We start from the raw sequence: 7,500 nt of genomic DNA, 5'->3' as shown, positions 1-7,500 counted from the left end.
TTTTCCTCCGCTTAGTAATATGCTTAAATTCAGCGGGTAGTCTCGCCTGCTCTGAGGTCGTTGTACGAGGTGTCGCACGCCACACCGCCAGCCGGCTGTGCACGCTACCGAGAAAGTACCGGTATGCGAACCGCCAGGCGACGGGCGCGCATCGCACGTTTAAGGAGACGCGGCCGGCCACACAGGCGACCACGACACTCCCACGTCTCCGAAGCGGGACAAACGCCGCGCGCTTCAGTATACGTAGCCGACCCTCAGCCAGACGTGGCCCGGGAACGGAATCCATGGACCGCAATGTGCGTTCGAAACGTCGATGTTCATGTGTCCTGCAGTTCACATGTCGACGCGCAATTTGCTGCGTTCTTCATCGACCCACGAGCCGAGTGATCCACCGTCCTGGGTGATCTTTTCCTTTTCAGTCTCCCACTGTCTCTTTCAAGACAGTAGCATTTGCGGGACTGAGGCGTCTGACGGCCCCTGTTCCACTATTTTTTTTGTGTCCAACGGCCTCACAGCCGATGGGCGTCGTACGGCTCCACACCGGAGCGGACAGGCACTCGGGCGAACGTCATTCAAAACCGGCGCCAGGCGCCAGGTACCGCAGGCCAGCCGCTCCAGAGCTTCAGCGCTCGTACCACACAACAACAACACTTCCGCTAGTTTTGAGAGGCACGCGTGGTTCCGCACGCGGCGCACGGCCACTGCCGTACAGGTAGCGTGTTGCGCGACACGACACGCACATCGAAAGACATGCAGTCTAGTCGGTAATGATCCTTCCGCAGGTTCACCTACGGAAACCTTGTTACGACTTTTACTTCCTCTAAATGATCAAGTTTGGTCATCTTTCCGGTAGCATCGGCAACGACAGAGTCGATGCCGCGTACCAGTCCGAAGACCTCACTAAATCATTCAATCGGTAGTAGCGACGGGCGGTGTGTACAAAGGGCAGGGACGTAATCAACGCGAGCTTATGACTCGCGCTTACTGGGAATTCCTCGTTCATGGGGAACAATTGCAAGCCCCAATCCCTAGCACGAAGGAGGTTCAGCGGGTTACCCCGACCTTTCGGCCTAGGAAGACACGCTGATTCCTTCAGTGTAGCGCGCGTGCGGCCCAGAACATCTAAGGGCATCACAGACCTGTTATTGCTCAATCTCGTGCGGCTAGAAGCCGCCTGTCCCTCTAAGAAGAAAAGTAATCGCTGACAGCACGAAGGATGTCACGCGACTAGTTAGCAGGCTAGAGTCTCGTTCGTTATCGGAATTAACCAGACAAATCGCTCCACCAACTAAGAACGGCCATGCACCACCACCCACCGAATCAAGAAAGAGCTATCAATCTGTCAATCCTTCCGGTGTCCGGGCCTGGTGAGGTTTCCCGTGTTGAGTCAAATTAAGCCGCAGGCTCCACTCCTGGTGGTGCCCTTCCGTCAATTCCTTTAAGTTTCAGCTTTGCAACCATACTTCCCCCGGAACCCAAAAGCTTTGGTTTCCCGGAGGCTGCCCGCCGAGTCATCGGAGGAACTGCGGCGGATCGCTGGCTGGCATCGTTTATGGTTAGAACTAGGGCGGTATCTGATCGCCTTCGAACCTCTAACTTTCGTTCTTGATTAATGAAAACATACTTGGCAAATGCTTTCGCTTCTGTTCGTCTTGCGACGATCCAAGAATTTCACCTCTAACGTCGCAATACGAATGCCCCCGCCTGTCCCTATTAATCATTACCTCGGGTTCCGAAAACCAACAAAATAGAACCGAGGTCCTATTCCATTATTCCATGCACACAGTATTCAGGCGGGCTTGCCTGCTTTAAGCACTCTAATTTGTTCAAAGTAAACGTGCCGGCCCACCGAGACACTCAACAAAGAGCACCCTGGTAGGATTTAAACGGGGTCCGCCTTGGGACGCGAAAGCACCCCTTCGGCTCGCCCCACCGGCAGGACGTCCCACGATACATGCCAGTTAAACACCGACGGGCGGTGAACCAACAGCGTGGGACACAAATCCAACTACGAGCTTTTTAACCGCAACAACTTTAATATACGCTATTGGAGCTGGAATTACCGCGGCTGCTGGCACCAGACTTGCCCTCCAATAGATACTCGTTAAAGGATTTAAAGTGTACTCATTCCGATTACGGGGCCTCGGATGAGTCCCGTATCGTTATTTTTCGTCACTACCTCCCCGTGCCGGGAGTGGGTAATTTGCGCGCCTGCTGCCTTCCTTGGATGTGGTAGCCGTTTCTCAGGCTCCCTCTCCGGAATCGAACCCTGATTCCCCGTTACCCGTTACAACCATGGTAGGCGCAGAACCTACCATCGACAGTTGATAAGGCAGACATTTGAAAGATGCGTCGCCGGTACGAGGACCGTGCGATCAGCCCAAAGTTATTCAGAGTCACCAAGGCAAACGGACCAGACAAGCCAATCCGATTGGTTTTGATCTAATAAAAGCGTCCCTTCCATCTCTGGTCGGGACTCTGTTTGCATGTATTAGCTCTAGAATTACCACAGTTATCCAAGTAACGTGGGTACGATCTAAGGAACCATAACTGATTTAATGAGCCATTCGCGGTTTCACCTTAATGCGGCTTGTACTGAGACATGCATGGCTTAATCTTTGAGACAAGCATATGACTACTGGCAGGATCAACCAGGGAGCTGCGTCAACTAGAGCTGAGCAGCCGGCCGCCCGGGAGTGTGTCCCGGGGGCCCGCGCGAACACGCAAGCGTCCGCTCAATTATTCTGCAAACAGGAGGAGGCCGAGCTCCCCTGCACGATACACCTCGAAACCCTCTCAGGTCCCGGCGGCGCGCAGCGCCGTCCTAGGTACTTGGTCGGTTTCGAGAGAGGCGCAATCGCCCGGAGTTAGGCGAGTAGACGGTTTTAGTGCGAACACCCTTGCTCCCAACTGAGCTTGCCGCTGCCGACAGAGGCCCGGGAGCGTGCTGTCGTGGCATTGCCGGCGGGAGACAACACGCGCCACCTATGGTGACCGGCAGCTCCAACGCCAGCGCCACACAAGGGCAAAGCCCCACTTGGGTGCAGAAGCGAACTCTCCCAGCACAGCGCACGCGCCAACACGTCCGCACAACTGCGATACAAACCACCTGCGAGAACCGCTGGGGCGACCGAGCAGCAGACGGCGTCGCGGCGCCGAGTGCCAGGCGGCGGCGCATCCTCAACGCACACAGTCCTCAATCAGACCAGCACACTGCAGATGTCCACCGCGCTTCGCACCGGGCTCGGCTGAACCAACTTTGGCCGCCAGGCGCCGCGTGCAGGGTGCGCCGCAGCGTAGCTGCGCCGCCTGCCGGGCCCGTCGGCTGGCGCTCCTGCCACTCGGCGCCCCCCACCAGCCGCCTGTTGCGCGTGCGCCCACGCAGCGCGCGGCCAACACGCCGGGCGGCCCCCCTTCACCGGCCGGGAACAGTCCCACCAAGCCACCGCCGCGTATCGCTTCATACCCACATGGGCCTAGTCACGCGTGTGGATGTGGCGGGTACCGCTGAAACAACCGGTTAATAGCTGTACCGATCGTCGCCATCACAGATTCACCTCCAGCGTGAACAACCGCTCAACAACGGATTTCCAGTTCATTTGCGTATCTTGGGCAGTAAACGTAGATGTCCACCTACATTTGCGAATTCAACAATTCTTGCATGCCAGGATGTCATGTGTCACGACACGCTACATCAGACCACATACACACTGCGACATGTGCAGAAGAGAACACGTGGAAGGTGGCCCGCGCACGTATGCGATGTACCTTCCGCGATCCACTGTCAACCGGCATCTGCGGCATGTCCCAGATATGGAACGCGGTCCACCAGGGTAGCACTTTGTGTGAGGCAATACGACAAAGTCGGAATACACGCGTCACTACATCAGACGGCTCACGCTGACCTGACCTGACCTGACTCACCGCACCACCACCCCCAGCGACCCAGGGTGACATACAATGCGTTCGTACGTTCCTCCCACACGCCTCTACGGCGTACCACAGTGCAACCTAGCTGTTATTGGGAGACGAGACAAGTAGCATCAAGCACAACATATGGAAATTGAGATTCGACACCGTTGGGCACAGCCAGCGTACGGTCACACGTATCACACTACTTCACTCTGTACGTAACGACCGATGATCGGTACAGCGTGTGGGTTACGCGTACGACATCAGCGGACAATGGACACAGACCATACCACGACGTACACTGAGGGCGTCGACATCTGAATGCAACTGAACAGCTGCGAGGCTCATTTAACACTCAAACGCCAGACCGACCAGCTTGAGAGGACAGAGACACAAAGAGGGGGACAGAGGGGGACAGAGGGGGGGGAGGGGGGGGGTCGGCGATATAGTCCTATTGCAGTACAATTGACAGTGGATAGCAGGAATATGTGGAAAGTAAGCAACACTCGCAAGACATCTACATGAGGATAACAACGACACCAGAGATTCCGAGCAGTGAACTATGTTAGGCAAAGGGACAACGTGGGTTAGGTTAAGGGACAACGTGGGTTAGGTTAAGGGACAACGTGGGTTAGGTTAAGGGACAACGTGGGTTAGGTTAAGGGACAACGTGGGTTAGGTTAAGGGACAACGTGGGTTAGGTTAAGGGACAACGTGGGTTAGGTTAAGGGACAACGTGGGTTAGGTTAAGGGACAACGTGGGTTAGGTTAAGGGACAACGTGGGTTAGGTTAAGGGACAACGTGGGTTAGGTTAAGGGACAACGTGGGTTAGGTTAAGGGACAACGTGGGTTAGGTTAAGGGACAACGTGGGTTAGGTTAAGGGACAACGTGGGTTAGGTTAAGGGACAACGTGGGTTAGGTTAAGGGACAACGTGGGTTAGGTTAAGGGACAACGTGGGTTAGGTTAAGGGACAACGTGGGTTAGGTTAAGGGACAACGTGGGTTAGGTTAAGGGACAACGTGGGTTAGGTTAAGGGACAACGTGGGTTAGGTTAAGGGACAACGTGGGTTAGGTTAAGGGACAACGTGGGTTAGGTTAAGGGACAACGTGGGTTAGGTTAAGGGACAACGTCGGTTAGGTTAAGGGACAACGTCGGTTAGGTTAAGGGACAACTTGAGTTAGGTTAAGGGACAACTTGAGTTAGGTTAAGGGACAACTTGAGTTAGGTTAAGGGACAACTTGAGTTAGGTTAAGGGACAACGTGGGTTAGGTTAAGGGACAAATTGAGTTAGGTTAAGGGACAACTTGAGTTAGGTTAAGGGACAACTTGAGTTAGGTTAAGGGACAAATTGAGTTAGGTTAAGGGACAAATTGAGTTAGGTTAAGGGACAAATTGAGTTAGGTTAAGGGACAAATTGAGTTAGGTTAAGGGACAAATTGAGTTAGGTTAAGGGACAAATTGAGTTAGGTTAAGGGACAAATTGAGTTAGGTTAAGGGACAAATTGAGTTAGGTTAAGGGACAAATTGAGTTAGGTTAAGGGACAAATTGAGTTAGGTTAAGGGACAAATTGAGTTAGGTTAAGGGACAACTTGAGTTAGGTTAAGGGACAACTTGAGTTAGGTTAAGGGACAACTTGAGTTAGGTTAAGGGACAACTTGAGTTAGGTTAAGGGACAACTTGAGTTAGGTTAAGGGACAACTTGAGTTAGGTTAAGGGACAACTTGAGTTAGGTTAAGGGACAACTTGAGTTAGGTTAAGGGACAACTTGAGTTAGGTTAAGGGACAACTTGAGTTAGGTTAAGGGACAACTTGAGTTAGGTTAAGGGACAACTTGAGTTAGGTTAAGGGACAACTTGAGTTAGGTTAAGGGACAACTTGAGTTAGGTTAAGGGACAACTTGAGTTAGGTTAAGGGACAACGTGGGTTAGGTTAAGGGACAAATTGAGTTAGGTTAAGGGACAACTTGAGTTAGGTTAAGGGACAACTTGAGTTAGGTTAAGGGACAACTTGAGTTAGGTTAAGGGACAACTTGAGTTAGGTTAAGGGACAACTTGAGTTAGGTTAAGGGACAACTTGAGTTAGGTTAAGGGACAACTTGAGTTAGGTTAAGGGACAACTTGAGTTAGGTTAAGGGACAACTTGAGTTAGGTTAAGGGACAACTTGAGTTAGGTTAAGGGACAACTTGAGTTAGGTTAAGGGACAACTTGAGTTAGGTTAAGGGACAACTTGAGTTAGGTTAAGGGACAACTTGAGTTAGGTTAAGGGACAACTTGAGTTAGGTTAAGGGACAACTTGAGTTAGGTTAAGGGACAACTTGAGTTAGGTTAAGGGACAACTTGAGTTAGGTTAAGGGACAACTTGAGTTAGGTTAAGGGACAACTTGAGTTAGGTTAAGGGACAACTTGAGTTAGGTTAAGGGACAACTTGAGTTAGGTTAAGGGACAACTTGAGTTAGGTTAAGGGACAACTTGAGTTAGGTTAAGGGACAACTTGAGTTAGGTTAAGGGACAACTTGAGTTAGGTTAAGGGACAAATTGAGTTAGGTTAAGGGACAAATTGAGTTAGGTTAAGGGACAAATTGAGTTAGGTTAAGGGACAAATTGAGTTAGGTTAAGGGACAAATTGAGTTAGGTTAAGGGACAAATTGAGTTAGGTTAAGGGACAAATTGAGTTAGGTTAAGGGACAAATTGAGTTAGGTTAAGGGACAAATTGAGTTAGGTTAAGGGACAAATTGAGTTAGGTTAAGGGACAAATTGAGTTAGGTTAAGGGACAAATTGAGTTAGGTTAAGGGACAAATTGAGTTAGGTTAAGGGACAAATTGAGTTAGGTTAAGGGACAAATTGAGTTAGGTTAAGGGACAAATTGAGTTAGGTTAAGGGACAAATTGAGTTAGGTTAAGCTATAATCTGGTACAGCCACAGTTAGGTTAAGCGATAATCTGGTACAGCCACAGTTAGGTTAAGCGATAATCTGGTACAGCCACAGTTAGGTTAAGCGATAAACTGGTACAGCCACAGTTAGGTTAAGCGATAAACTGGTACAGCCACAGTTAGGTTAAGCGATAAACTGGTACAGCCACAGTTAGGTTAAGCGATAAACTGGTACAGCCACAGTTAGGTTAAGCGATAAACTGGTACAGCCACAGTTAGGTTAAGCGATAAACTGGTACAGCCACAGTTAGGTTAAGCGATAAACTGGTACAGCCACAGTTAGGTTAAGCGATAAACTGGTACAGCCACAGTTAGGTTAAGCGATAAAGTTGGTTAAATTTGGTATTGTGTGGGAAGGGGGCAGAGAGAGAGGGGGGGGGGGGTGGATAGTGGTGGCAGTACACGGATGCCTGAGTCACCGTCAGATACGTCACGTCGGTTCGATGCTTGTAGCAAGAGGCTGGCGGATGTGTGTCTCTCACTTCTGCAATTTTTCATGTGGTATAACACGAGGGCGGGGGATGATATTTGGTGCCCCTCTGTGTAGGATGTGTGTTGGTGGTGTTGATTTATCTGAGCAATGGTAGTTGTCGGAGGAGTGGGGTATTGTGCTTTTATAGGTGGACCTACTGCTCTGGTTATCATAGTGT

The 7,500-nt window shown here is 50.9% G+C and overlaps 3 non-coding genes across 3 annotated transcripts in view; all 3 read right to left on the bottom strand.

Annotated features, from left to right (window-relative positions):
• The window catches only part of LOC126325425 (large subunit ribosomal RNA), a 4,222-nt gene extending 4,162 nt beyond the window's left edge, over positions 1–60 (bottom strand). Inside the window, exon 1 of the ribosomal RNA XR_007560105.1 lies at positions 1–60. This exon is cut by the window's left edge and continues 4,162 nt beyond it. This is a non-coding gene — a ribosomal RNA (large subunit ribosomal RNA).
• Positions 61–248: 188 nt separating this feature from the next.
• Positions 249–403, bottom strand: LOC126325414 (5.8S ribosomal RNA). Its single transcript, XR_007560095.1, has one exon. It is a non-coding gene; the product is annotated as a 5.8S ribosomal RNA (ribosomal RNA).
• A 362-nt stretch (positions 404–765) lies between these two features.
• Positions 766–2,658, bottom strand: LOC126325415 (small subunit ribosomal RNA). The gene has a single exon (XR_007560096.1). It is a non-coding gene; the product is annotated as a small subunit ribosomal RNA (ribosomal RNA).
• Positions 2,659–7,500: the final 4,842 nt, after the last annotated feature.

Source organism: Schistocerca gregaria, unplaced genomic scaffold, assembly GCF_023897955.1.
Source record: "Schistocerca gregaria isolate iqSchGreg1 unplaced genomic scaffold, iqSchGreg1.2 ptg000923l, whole genome shotgun sequence".
Lineage (NCBI taxonomy): Eukaryota > Metazoa > Arthropoda > Insecta > Orthoptera > Acrididae > Schistocerca > Schistocerca gregaria.
The sequence above is the reverse complement of the archived record's forward strand: the minus strand, read 5'-3'. Positions and strand labels throughout refer to the sequence as shown.